This window comes from Grampus griseus (genome assembly GCF_964374135.1).
Source record: "Grampus griseus genome assembly, chromosome: 3".
NCBI lineage: Eukaryota > Metazoa > Chordata > Mammalia > Artiodactyla > Delphinidae > Grampus > Grampus griseus.
This window is the reverse complement of record NC_139019.1, coordinates 117,224,258-117,238,604: the sequence shown is the minus strand read 5'-3', so window position 1 is coordinate 117,238,604 and position 14,347 is coordinate 117,224,258. Positions and strand designations below refer to the sequence as shown.

The 14,347-nt window shown below is 39.7% G+C and overlaps 1 pseudogene across 1 annotated transcript; it reads right to left on the bottom strand.

Annotated features, from left to right (window-relative positions):
• Positions 1-7,206: 7,206 nt before the first annotated feature.
• LOC309819876 (protocadherin beta-2-like) lies at positions 7,207-9,564 on the bottom strand (annotated as a pseudogene). Its single transcript has one exon. The product of its transcript is annotated as a protocadherin beta-2-like (transcript).
• Positions 9,565-14,347: the final 4,783 nt, after the last annotated feature.

The window sequence follows — 14,347 nt, the reverse complement described above, 5'->3', positions numbered from 1 at the left end:
CACCTGGTATGGAATCCCCAGTTTCCTCAGCTTTCTTCTATCTGTGAAACCTCTGAGGTAAGTCTAGCCATATTGCCAGAGGCAAGAGGGTCAGGGTGATGGATGTTGACAAATGGGGGCTGGGGCAGACATTTGGGGAGGGGATGCTCAGTGTCATGCCTGGTGTGCTCCAGAGCGGTGGCTGGTCTTCCATTTGCTTTTTCTTCAAAAGAAAACCATTTTTCTACTTTACTTCTAAGTTATTTATACATTTAAGTTATATATTACGTACGTAAGTGGTCAGTAGCTACTTAATGGGGCTTCATTCAAGCAGGTCTGGATTAAAGCAGAAAAGAGAACAGGAATGGCTTCTGCAGGAAGTGGACCTTTCAAAGTCCGAAGGCCCCCTGCTCAGTACCCATGAGCTTGTCTCAATTAGCCCTATAGTCAACGGACCTTTTCACATGTTGTCCATTAAAGGTGTACCTAAATATCTTCAATAGAAATCATTTGAGGCAAGCAAGAGTGGGAGTAAGGAATTGAAACCTAAGTCAGAAGAATTGTTTTCCACCCTTTTTGCTTAATTCATGGTTCAATATTTAGATACAATTTGTACCACTTCAGATCTGTACTCAGACAAAACTATAGTAACTTGAAATATTGTGTTTAAAGAAATTTGAGTGTTCTATCATTAAATTATTTACCTAAATAAAAATATTGAATTCACACCATTTACAGTATACTGTATTGAGCTCTGGGTATTCAGATATTAATCGTCTGGTTTCTGTTCTCAGGGATCTGATGGTCTAGATGTTTGTTTTCAGTCAGAAGAGCAATATTCTAGAATACAATTTAGAACAAAAAATAGAATCCAAATTATGTGTGTGTGTATGTAAAATCAATGATGTGTGTGTGTAAAATCTTTTCCTTAACTGTGTTTTTGTTTTTATATTGTGGTTTCTTTGTAGTCTTTAAATTAGTTTCATGGTATTTCTTTCTTTTTTCTTCCCCAGCTTTATTGAGATATAATTGACAAATAACATTGTGCATGTTTAGGGTGTACAGTGTTATGATTTATATATGTGTTTATTATGAAATGATTATTACAGTAAGGTTAGTTAATGTCCATCACCTCACAGGTTACTATTTATTTATTTTGAGGTGAGATGGTATTTATTTCTAAGATTTAAGTTGGTCAAATCCATATTTCTGATGCCTAGCCTTATTTTAAACTTTATTTCCATATGGTATAATTTATCCCTCAACTTTTTAAAAATTATTATTATTATTATTTATTATTTTTTTTTTTTTGCGGTATGCGGGCCTCTCACTGTTGTGGCCTCTCCCGTTGCGGAGCACAGTCTCCCGACGCGCAGGCTCAGCGGCCATGGCCCACGGGCCCAGCCACTCCGCGGCATGTGGGATCTTCCCGGACTGGAGAACGAACCCGCGTCCCCTGCATCGGCAGGCGGACTCCCAAACACTGCGCCACCAGGGAAGCCCTTAAAAATTATTTTTATTGAAGTATAGTTAATTTACAATGTTGTTAGTTTCCAGAGTACAGCAAAGTGATTCAGTTATACATGTGTGTGTATGTGTGTGTGTGTATATATATATATATATATACTTTTTCAGATTCTTTTCCATTATAGGTTATTACAAGATATTGAGTATAGTTCCCTGTGCTAAAGAGTAGGTCCTTGTTGTTTACCAATTTTATATATAGTAGTGTGTATGTGTTAATCCCAAACTCCTAATTTATCCCTCCCTCCCCCACTCCCCTTTGGTAGGCATAAGTCTTTGACTCTATTTCTGTTTTGTAAATAAGTTCATTTGTATCATCTTTTTAGATTCCACAAATAAGTGATATCATATATTTGTCTTTTTCTGTCTGACTTACTTCACTTAATATGGTAAACTCTAAGTCCATCCATGTTGCTGCAAAAGGCATTATTTCATTCTTTTTATGGCTGCATAATATTCCATTGTGTGTGTGTGTGTATGTGTGTATATATATATATATATATATATATATATATGCCACATCTTCTTTATCTATTCATCTGTTGTTGGACATTTAGCTTGCTTCCATGTCTTGCCTATTATAAATAGTGCTACTGTGAACTTGCATGTATCTTTTAAAATTAGAGTTTTCTCTGCTATCCCTCAATTTTTTTTTTTTTTTTTTTTTTGGCCATGGTGCAAAACTTGCAGGATCTTAGTTCCCGACCAGGGATTGAACCCAGGCCATGGCAGTGTAAGCACCGAGTCCTACCACTGGACTGCCAGGGAACTCCCTGGTATCCCTCAACTTTGAAAAATCTTATTATACCCTTTGGTCTACTGTCAGGACCAGATGGTATGCATCTTGCAATGCTATAGTGATACTGTAGCTAGAAATTCATTCTCTGTTCCAGCTTTCATGGGATACTAATACCAAGCTACAGCAGTTAAGTATATGTAATATCTCAGAAGGACCATATCTGGCAGTGGAGTATCAAACTTGATCATTTTCTTGAATTAAACAAGAAAATGTCCCCAAGTTGTTGAACTTGGAAGAAAAAGCCTGTGCGTCCAGAGCCTGTGCTCCGCAGCGGGAGAGGCCACAACAGTGAGAGGCCCGCGTACCAAAAAAAAAATAAATCTGAACTCATTTGTCTCTGATATTCCAATCAGAAACCTCTCATATTAGTAGTTCTGGAACTTAGTCTTAGTGATGTTGACATCCCCAGAATGCTCAGAAGGTGGCCTTATGAGCAGCTCTCCACTGAAGGCTCCTTGTTCATCCTCCACATCTGAGTATCATTGAATAGGAGCAGAGAGAATTGGAAGAGGAAGATGGCTAAATCAAATTAGTGATCAAGAGGATAGAGCATGTGTTGGCTTGAGTAAACTTCTGTGGGTGGTTCAAGGAACAGAAGGTAGGGCTGGGATAGGTCCTAGACCAGGTATAGCATGATTATGCCAAATAGAAGGTGGCTTCTAGTTGTCTTTAATAACAGCACATGTTTGTGCCTGGCTGTGTCTGTCTCTTAGGAGCCTAGATATGCTTCAGTGCTCTATACTTCCAGGTTGTGGGTCCATGTGCTAAACATTAAGTACTTTGAGGCTTTGAATCTTTGATAAAATAGTCATGAGTTCTAGTTCATCACCATCCAGGATACCACCTTGTTCTACCTGGTACCAACTCAGTACACAATATAGGATTGCTTAGCAGTGGGTTTTCTTTGTCATCCAGCAAGTTGGGTGTGTCATCCAGGACCACCATATGCAGCACTGTCATGCATATGAATCAAGACCATGTTTTTTCCCTGTAGGTAATTCTCATGTATCAATTACTTCAGTTACAACTCATTTTCCTCAAAATCAGCTTTATTCTAAGATTAAATCAGCTTGTTTACTCTAAAGATTGAAAAGTAAATGATGTCTTCATTAGCTCTCATGTCTATAGCCTTATCAGACATCATGACAGCCAAGAAGCAGAGGGTGACAGTCCCTAAGATTTTGCTTCATAGAGCAAATGCAGAGCAGTGCCACCCAAGGGAGACTGGGGCCCAGCTCAAACACATCATTAGGTGTTGGTCCAGAACTTCTACTTGTGTGTGGCAAAGTTGAGCTAAGCTTCTTAATTAAGGCTTGGATTTGTAGAGCCTGAGGCTGTAACCACTTTGAGACTCCTTCCTCCCTTTGCAAGACTACCAAAACCAGTAATGGTATGAGGGAAACCTCCAATAGAACATGAGTTCTCAATAAAATATCACCAACTAACAAGACTAACAGTGTGAAAAACAGACTCAACAAATAAAAGATGTTTACAGAAGAAACAGAGATTGGAACAACATGGAAAGAACTTAAAAGTAAAAGATATTTAATTTCCTCCAACAAAAAAGAAGGAAATGGCAATTGTTTAAAAAAAAAAAAAAGAACAAATTGTTGTGAAAACCTGCCAAATGGAAATTTTGGGGGAAAAAAGCCCACCAAAAACTATAGTTAACTTAAAAAAATTCAGTATATTGGGTGAATCTCAGGTTTGGACCTAGCAAATATCAGAACATCAAGAATAAAGAAAACATCTTAGAGAAAAGAAGTTTACAGATAAAAGAATGAGAACTAGACTGATAGACTGTTCATCAACAGTCTTCAATACCAAAAGAGGGAGAAGGAAAATTAGTTTACATGTTATTTTTTTATATAAATTTATTTATTTTTTTGCTGCGTTGGGTCTTCGTTGCTGTGCACGGGCTTTTGCTAGTTGCGGCGAGCGGGGTCTACTCTTCGTTGCGGTGCGCGCGATTCTCATTGAAGTGGCTTCTCTTGTTGCAGAACATGGGCTCTAGGCGCGTGGACTTCAGTAGTTGTGGCTTGTGGGCTCTAGAGCGCAGGCTCAGTAGTTGTGGTTCACGAGCTTAGTTGCTCCGCAGCATGTGGGATCTTCTCAGACTAGGGCTCGAACCCGTGTCCCCTACATTGGCAGGCGGATTCTTAACCGCTGCACCAACAGGGAAGTCCCTAGTTTACATTTTAAAATCTATGACCAACCAAACTATTGGCTAAGAACATGAGGATTAGACATACAAATAACTGAATTATGCCTAATAAGTTGCCAGCTTTAAAACATGTAACAATCTACTCTAAAAAGCAAAATATAGTAGTGGAATATATGTTTAAAAACTGTCATTTTTTAAAGTCCCCATTTGCAAGGAAGCCATATTCAAGGATTAAGGAAGATTTATTAAAAGTGTGGTAAGTTAGTTCACTAGTTTTAATGAGTGATATTTGAATATAGTTTAGTCTTTTAACAACTCTACATAAAAGTTTAAAGTTCATTTTCATCTCTTTGCCTTTCAGTATTAAAAACTAGATTAGAATATTAGTAAGAGATCAATCTGGAAATAATTCACAGTAATGAATTTGTCCATCCTTTAAAAGAAAAACTACTGGGAAATTATTATGAATGTAGAAAGTCATCATTTTTACCTAGTGCTGGACTTTCGGTTGGGGGAGTTCCAAAAAGTGGCAAAGATACTTAGTACTATACATATAGTGCCCTCTCTGTCATGTACTTAATAAAATATCCAGGTAAAGAAGTTTCTGAAAGTTGTCTTCAAATAAAAGGGTAAAAGGTTTCCAATAGCCAAGAAATAAAAGCAACTTTGAACCAAGAGTAAGGTATAATTTTTTCCTATCTTCAAATTTAGTCCATATGATCTTTTCTGGCTTTACGAAACTCTGATCACTTCTCAACAATATGTGAATTCAGTGCATCTATCAACTAAGATATTATTAAGTATCTGTCTTCTTATGTCTGGGTCTAAATAACTCCCCGGTTATATAGTGCCTCCAATTTGAGTCCAAAATCATATACCATATTGGCCAAAAAAGAACTGGCCTCCATATTTTCTGTAGTTGAAAACTTCCCTGGTTCTCACATGAGCTGGAACTAAGCCAGCCAAATACAGAGAAGTCTTGATCAGAATTCTTTGCCTTTTCTCTGATCTTCATGAAAATTCAGCTAAGTATGAAAAGAAGAAAAAGAAATCTGACCAAAGATTCAGATTCAATATCTCTATAAAGTACTTAATGAGTGAAAGGAAATACTGTCTTTCCCCTGATTAGTAAGGATTCGTGTATTTCACTCTCATACCTAAAATAACACCATTTTAATATGATTATAACTTTATGTGTGATTGAAGACATGTCAGTATTAAATTTTTTTTTAACAGTCATTAGGCATTTTAAATTTTTGAGCTGTAATTGACATGTAACACTATATTGGCTTCAGGTGTGACAATGATTTGATATTTGTGCATATTGCAAATGATGACATAAGTCTAGTTAACATCTAGTTAACAACATTCTTTTTCTCTTTTGAGAATTTTCAAAATATTTGAGAAACTTCAGTTCTCTTTCTTCTAGTCATGAGTATTCAATTTCTGGAAAGTTCTATGCCTCTGGATGAGAAAATGCCTATGAGGAGAAATTTTATTTTTTCCTAATCAGATTTTTAAATTGGAGACTAAATATTTTGTACTTTAAAATAAGGTTTTTTTCTATTTCATTCAAAATAGACATAAAAATTGATGTTTGGTTGCTTCAAGAGTTTATTCTTAGTTGTAGTTAATTTAGACTTTCACAGTGATATCGCTCTCTCCCCTTTAGAACTTCCCATTCTTCTAATCTTCTTTTAATTACTCTATAGGAGGTAGAATGCTGATGTGGTTGGGCAGTGTTTATCCCAGAAGGACCATACATAATCCTAAGTCATGTCAGGTTGAAATCTGAAGGAGGGAACTAAGAGAGGAAACAAAGAAAATATTTCCTTCATATATCACCATATAAATGCCAAGTAGATATTAATTTTTTTAAAGTAGGATTGGATGGGACACCACTTTTGCTATAAAGCATTTAGAGAACATATATACATGTACTTTCTTGAAATTTTTTTAAAATGGCCCTCAGGTTGATAATACTTACATCTCAGAAGTTAAAAAACAAATTGTCATTCCACCAGATGCTTATTAAATAATCTTTTCATGCCAAACGAAAAAGCACGATCAGTTGTTCAAAATGCCTATGTTTAATTTTTTTTCTCAGTCATCCATCATAAATACACTTTAGGCAAATCTAGGAGTAATCTGACCTACATTTTTTGTCCATTTTTAGCCAATATAAGCATATACAGTGTTGAAATATTAATTGCAAATGTCAAAACAGAAAATGAATTATATGTGTAAGTTGTATTTGAGTACTAAGCCCCTACAGGATGATACACCTTAAAATGGTACATATTAAAACATTTTTAGTTATCCACTTCATTAACCACAGACAAAGCTGCTTTAGGAGTATTATAAAGAATATTACCTGACTATATTCAATAGGGTAAATTATTAATATTGGTGGTTCAGAACTCTCTCTACATTGCTTTGCATAGAGAATTTGAAATAACTACCTTAAATAACCCTTTTTGAAATCATCATTAAAAGATAATGCATTTATTTTTACTCACCTATTAGAAAAAGAAAGAGGCATTAATACTGGATTGAAAAGGTAGGAAGTAGATCAAAAAAGAACATGCAGGGTTAACTAGACAGAAAGTAAAATCAAGATATAAAGAAAATACTATATCAACTCAAGAGCCTTGACTTAAAAGAAAGCATTCGAAGCCAGACAACTTTCTGATTCTTCTGTTAATGAAACCTATGCTATTCTTGCAATTGCCTTTTTGCACTAGTCCTGCCCAGTGTCTTGAACCAGACCACTAGGGAGAATCGGCTTCAAGACGTTAAACTCATTTAACCCGGAGCCTCCCGTCAGACACACCTCGTACTGGTAGCTCTGGGACAGGGTCCCCGTGCCGCTGACGTCCACCAGGTGGCCTGGAAAGGGGCCCTCGGGCACCGAGCAGCGACCCACCGAGGCAGCCCCGCCCCTCCTGCACAGCCGCACCGCGACGAACACCAGCACCGAGAAGAGGAAGAGCGACGACACCGACGCCAAGGCGACCACCAGGTAGACGGTGAGCGGGGCGGTCGGGACCGCGTCCGCCGCTTCCGCTTCCGGGGCCGGCAGGTAGGGCCGCGAGAAGCCGTCCACCAGCAGCACGTGCAGCGTGACGCTGGCCGAGAGCGGCGGCTCGCCGTTGTCCTTGACCAGCACCACCAGCCTGTGCTTGGCCGCGTCGCGCTCGCTCAGCAGCCGGGCCGTGCGCACCTCGCCGTTGTGCGCCCACACGCCGAACAGCCCGGGCTCCGTAGCCTTGAGCAGTTGGTACGACAGCCAGGCGTTCTGGCCAGAGTCGCCGTCCACCGCCACCACCTTGGTCACCAGGTAACCCGCCTCGGCCGCCCTGGGCACCAGCTCGGTGCAGGGCGCCGAGGCGTTCTGCAGCGGGTACAGCACGAAGGGCGCGTTGTCGTTGTCGTCCGCCACGAGCACGCGCACCAGCACCTGGCTGCTGAGCGCGGGCAAGCCGCGGTCGGCGGCGCCCACGCGGAACTCGAACGCCCGCAGGGCCTCGTAGTCCAGGGACCTCAGGGCGAACAGGTGGCCGTTGTCCGGGTTGATGGACACCAGGGAGGCCAGGGGCACGTGCGCGTCGAGGGGCGGCAGCAGCGAGTAGGTGACCTGGGTGTTGGCGCCCGCGTCTCTGTGGCGCGGACGCTGCCGATGTGCAGGGCGGGGCTGTTGTTCTCGCGGACGGACAGGGTGTAGGAGGTCTGGGTGAAGGCGGGGGCGTTGTCGTTGACGTCGGACACCAGCACGGTTATGTTGTGCTGGGTTTTCCGTCTCGGTGTCCCCATATCTGTGCCGGTGATGGTGATGTTATATTCGGATCTTGTTTCTCGGTCCAGGTCTGTGTTTGTGACTAAACTGTAAAAATTCTCAACAGAGGGTTTAAGAATGAAGGGAACATCATCTTGGATGGAGCAAACCATCCTTCCATTGTCTCCAGAGTCAGGATCTGAAACGCTGAATACAGCAATTACAGTCTCCTGCAAGGTTTCTGGGATCTCAGTGATAAGCGTTGACATGGTCAGTTCCGGCGGTTTGTCATTCAAATCCATCACTTGGACAAACACCACACAACTGCCAGAAAGGCCCCCACCATCTGTCGTCTGAATATTTAATGTATAAGTCTGAATAGATTCAAAATCCAGTTCCTGTGTTAAAAGGAGTTCTCCCGATTTTGCATTTATTCCAAAATGTCTTCCGAATATCCTCAGATGCTTGGGAAAGTACATAAGATATTTCTCCATAGGTTCCAATATCTAAAACTCTGGCAGAGACAATGGCAACCTGGGATCCAATGGGGCTGTTTTCTAGGACATGCGCCTCATAGTGCAGCTTTGCAAACTCGGGGGCATTATCATTGATGTCTAAGACTTCAATGCGGATTAGGGCGGTCCCAGACCTGGGTGGAATCCCGCCATCCAGCGCTGTGACGGTTAATCTGATCTCAGGCTGTTCCTCTCTATCCAGTGCTTTGTCCAGCACCAGCCGTGGTAATATTGTGCCGTCGGAACTGTCTTGTAATTTAAGATAGAAGTGGGAATTGGGGCTGACTGTGTAACTTTGGAGACTGTTGCTTCCTACATCTAAGTCCTGGGCACGCTCTATTAGGAAAGTAGTTCCAGGAGTGATACTTTCTGAAATTTTCAATATTATTTCTTTGTCTAGGAAAACTGGAGAATGATCATTTATGTCCCTAATCCGTAGCTCAGCCTGGAAAAACTTCAAGGGATTTTCCAGTAACATCTGGAAAGGTAGTACACAGGGCTCGGTAGGGCCACACAGCTCCTCCCGGTCCAGTTTCTCATTTAACAACAAATCCCCGGTCTGCCTATCAAAATGCAAACGCATTTTTTTCCCTTTGGAAACGACCCGGGGGGCCCGAGCAGCTAGATCATCTACTTCCAACCCCAAGTCTTTCAACAGATTGGCCACAAAGGAGCCACTGTCCATTTCCTCGGCCACTGAATAACGCCTAGGCTCAGAGCCAGCCTGAGCTATGCCCAGCCAAACAAAGAATATCAAGACTTGCCTTTGTTTCAGAAAGCATTTCTTCCTCTCTCCTGCCTCCATCGCACTCTCGTCTCCCAGCAAACTTGACGCAGCTCGGATTCACATTGTCGCTGATCTATCTCCCAGTATCACTCAGACACTGGGATAAGTGGAGATGCCTATGGCCCTGATTTCCCGGAGCAACTGCCTTAGAAAGCCTCCTTTTCCTGCTTGCTTCTTTAGCAGAGCATCTGGCTAGAGGAGCGCAGACTGGTAGCTTTCTTCCTTCTACTTCTAATGCTGCAGCGCCACCCTGCGTCCTTTCCGAGTGTTTACTTTTACCAAAACATTAAGGAAATCCCAATCCTTGCTTTCAGACTGATGGCAATCTAAATGGAATATTTTCAAGTAGTGTCTCTCAATGTACCGAAGTAACAATAATTCCATATTAACTAAAATCCAGTCCCTAATAACTTTTTAAAATTATCCTTCCATTATCATCCCCCAGTTTTCTTCAACTTAAATAAGAATTCATATTCACTCTTGACTTCCTTTTACAAATGCACTTATTTTCTTAACCACTTGACATAAGGAATGTCTTAGAAAATGTTTTTAAACCAAGTTTCATGATTGTATTGGTGTTACATCTGTTTATTCTAGAACAGTCCCCTGTATTTTATTGATATTGAATTTTTTGAAGTGTCCAGATCAGTTGTCTTATAGGTAAACAAAAGATAAAAATAGCTAAGGCATTGGTACTTGTGACTATAAATTAACAATTAGCTATGCTTCAGAAGAAAAGAAAACACTACTGAAGATAGAGCAATAAAACAATAACTATAGCATTATTCAGAGCAATAAAACAATAACTATAGCATTATTCAGAAAGGGGGTGTTTCCTCTACTTTTTACCCAGAGCCCAAAAAGCAAGAATGCCAAGGGTGATAGCTGTCTCCATATACTATCTTGTTTTTAGCTTCAAGTAACCTAATTTAATTGGAGATAAGGTGATGTTAAAGAGATGTATCTCCCGTCTCTCTGTCTTCCATTAGGTTGGCAGAATATGGGAATTTTTTTTTTTTTTTTTTTTTACATTCAATGGAAAGAAAATTCTGGAAGGAAGGACCAAGGCATTTTCTTTTTATTCCAGAGTTCTGAGATAATCCTTAAAGAGGTGAAGTCTTCTTCTGGAAGTACTTGTAGGATGAGCAGGTAAGTGTCAACATCACCAATTTTATGGAATTGTCATCCAACATCTTTTACATGAAGAAAGGTATTTCTGAAACTATTTCCAACATCTTTTACATGAAGAAAGGTATTTCTGAAACTATTTTCTGTGTAAATTGCCTGAATGTTTGCCATGTAGCCATGAAGTTGCCTGGTAATTTTCTTGCAGTGGATGTTTATAATGCACAGATATGAGTGGTATTTAAAATGTGTGATGAGTACGCACCAGAGATTGGAGATTTCAGTGAGACTGGAAAATTCAGTGAGTCTGGAGAATTCTGTGAACAGCTCCTTAATATACTGAGATTAAATCTTGAGCAGGCTTTGACAACCAGGTTGCTGAGAATCATGCATCTCAAAGGTTGTCACTGATTGTCACGATCTGGACCTTAGGAGGTCTGCGACTAGTGTTGATACCTACCATTTTCTTCTGTGAGAGTTAAACTTACCATAGGTTGTTCTTCATCCAGTGATTTTCCCCCAAGAATGGGCAAATTACTCACCCCACTATTGCATCGCATATTATTGTGAAATTAAACTCCCTGTGTGGTTTCCAATGGTGGAAAATTCGACCAAATCTCATGCACATCCCCATGCACATTCTGAAACATTCACAAGAATTTTTCAAAGGGGCAACTTCTCAGATTCATAGATTTTTCTCAGAAAACAAAAAAGTTTACAGGTAATACTTGGAAATGTATAGTTTCTATAGGTCTGCCTTCCTATTCGGGAGGAAAGGCTTTTCTGTGGGTGTATCTAAAATATTCTTTGATCTCTTAATAGTTTAGATCCACCCATTCTTCGTGATTCGTGATTCTTTACTCACGAATCTTTGGTCAGTTTGGAAACCACCTTGCTCAGGTCTGTCCGCCCGCCGCTACGCAGACACTCCCCTTTCGGCTGCGAGGCCAAATCTCCAGGAACCGGCTATAAAAAGCAGCCTTCCTTTTCCTGGACTGCTTACGCTACGCCCAGGAAGTAAAGGAAAACTCACCACTTGCCTTTTTCTGCTGGATTTTCTCTCAGTTTCCAGCATAGCCTCTTTGACTACGTTGTCTTTAATGAAAGAAGCCTTCGGAAGTCTTCCAGTAGGGATAACATCAACATATATCTAGTTCCCATTTGTTTGAAGAAAGGTCTAAAATCTCAGCTTGCTGCCGACGTCTTCCAAGGCGCGTCAACCCCCAGCCCCTCTCAGTTTTGTCTTTTGTAAAATGGAGTCTGTGGCAAGCGCCTGGCTCCACCTCCATTTTTAGCCTGCAGCGTCGCCAGGCGTCTGAACTGAAAACCTGGTTTGTACAGCGCTTTCCCTCAGAAACTGTCAAAAAAAAAAAGAAACAAACAAAAACAAAAAAGTGTTCGTGTCACGTGGCCTAGTGGCACAATTCTTACCTCCTGATAGTTTAAATTACTTCTCCGACTTTTGGTTTAGCTAATTACAATTTTTAATTAGTATACGGCTTTATTATCATCCAGCTGTACAATTTCTTTTGAGAGTAATTTGAATTTGATTTCTTCCATTTTAGACAGGCCAGTCGTTGGGCTGTATATTCACTGAGTTTTTAAATTCATCGGCAGGTGTTTATTACACACAGATTAATTTCAGGCACTGTGAAAGGCATTAGGGATATAAAATGGAATACAGCCTGATACTTACACCCCAAGAGGTTACAGCCTAGAAGTAAAGTAAAACGATAATTACTGTAGTGAGTCATAAGTGCTAAGACAGAGATTTGCACAGGCACTCTGAAGTACTCAAAAGGAATATTTAAGTAAGAACAGAAATGGGGTATCAGGAAAGATTCTCAGAGGAGGTGAGGTTCGAGCTAAGTTGAATTTTATGGTACCAACTTAAAAAGAAACCCATTGAAATAGTTTTCTGCTGCAGATAAAGTATTTCTGATTTTACAGGAAAGAAGATTTACTCAAATGATGGAAACATCATGGCTTATTTGGGATACAGTCTTTTACTCAGTCAACATCACAGAGTTCTGTATGACGTGTTGTGGGGTGACAACTAACTAAAAGACTAGGGCTGGGCCCTTGTTTCCTATTTCAATTTGCTCACCTATCTAATACTCAACTTAAAGGAGAGTCCTAAGCATGAGTATGTGTGTGTATGAGTGGCTTGTTCTGTTAACAGTATCTTTAGGAGATATTTTTGAGTGGTGATTAAGAGCACAGACTTTTATGTCAGGAAGACTCATATTCAAGTACTGGCTCTGCTACATCATATATGTTAAGTTAGGAAAATTCTTTACTCTCTCCAGACTTCAGTTTCCTCATCTGAAGGAAAAAAAAAAAAAGGATGTAAGGATGGTATCTACTTCATGAATTTGTAAGAACTAAGTGAAACAATGCTTATGAAATAGTCAGCCTAGTTCTTGGAACATCATAGTGTTTCATAAGTGCTAGCTATTTTAAGTGGTGATACAGTGAAAACAAGGCACTTATCTACATACTTCGGTTTACTCCTACCAACAAATGTAAGTCTAAATGACTCCCTTGTGTATGTTGGTGGGAATGTAAATTGGTGCAGCCACTATGGAAAAGAGTATGGAGGTTCCTCAAAAAAAGAACTATCATATGATCCAGCAATTCCACTTATGGGTATATATCTGAAGGAAATGAAATCAGTATCTCGAAGAAATATTTGCACCCCTATGTTCATTGTAGCATTATTCACAATAGCCAAGACATGGAAAAAACCTAAGTGTCCACCCATGGATGAATAAAGAAAATGTGGTGTGTATATATACATGGTAATTATGTCAGAAAAAGGATATGTTAACTGACCTTACTGTGGTAAACATCTTGCAGCAGAAAGGGGAATATTAGAGTAGTGGCAAGAGGACAGACCCAAGCAGGGTGGTTTACAAAGAAACCAAAGAATATCTTAGATCCACCCACAGAAGAGCCTTTGGTTCCAAAGGGAAGGCAGATGTATAGAAGCGCTACATTTCCAAGTATTACTTGTAGACTTCCTTTCTGTATTCTGAGAAAAATCTATGAATCTGAGATGTTCTCCCTTTGAAAAATTCTTCTGGAGTACCAGAATGTACATGAGGAAGTGCATGAGATTTGCGTGAATATTCCATCATTGGAAACTACACAATCAGTTCAATTTCCGTTTTGTTGTTGTTGTAATTATGGTGACAATATTGAGCTCTCCTCTCATAGCAACTTTCTATTATTGAAGTATAGTTGATTTACACTATCATGTTAGTTTCAGGTGTACAGCAAAGTGATATAGAAATATATACATACATATATGTATTCTTTTTCAGATTCATTTGCATTATAGGTTATTACAAGATATTGAATATAGCTCCCTGTGCTATATAGTAAATCCTTGTTGTTTATCTGTTTTATATATAATATTGTATATCTGTTACTCCAAACTCCTATTTTATCTCCTCTCCCTTCCCCTTGAGTAACCATAATTTTGTTTTCTGTCTGTGAGTCTTTCTAATTTGTAAACAAGTTTATTTGTATTATTTCTTATATTCCATATATAAGCGATACCAGATAATGTTTGTCTTTCTTGGTCTGACTGACTTCACTTTCTATGATAATCTCTAAGTCCATTCATGTTGCTGCAAATGGCATTATTTCATTCTTTTACACGGCTGAGTAACAT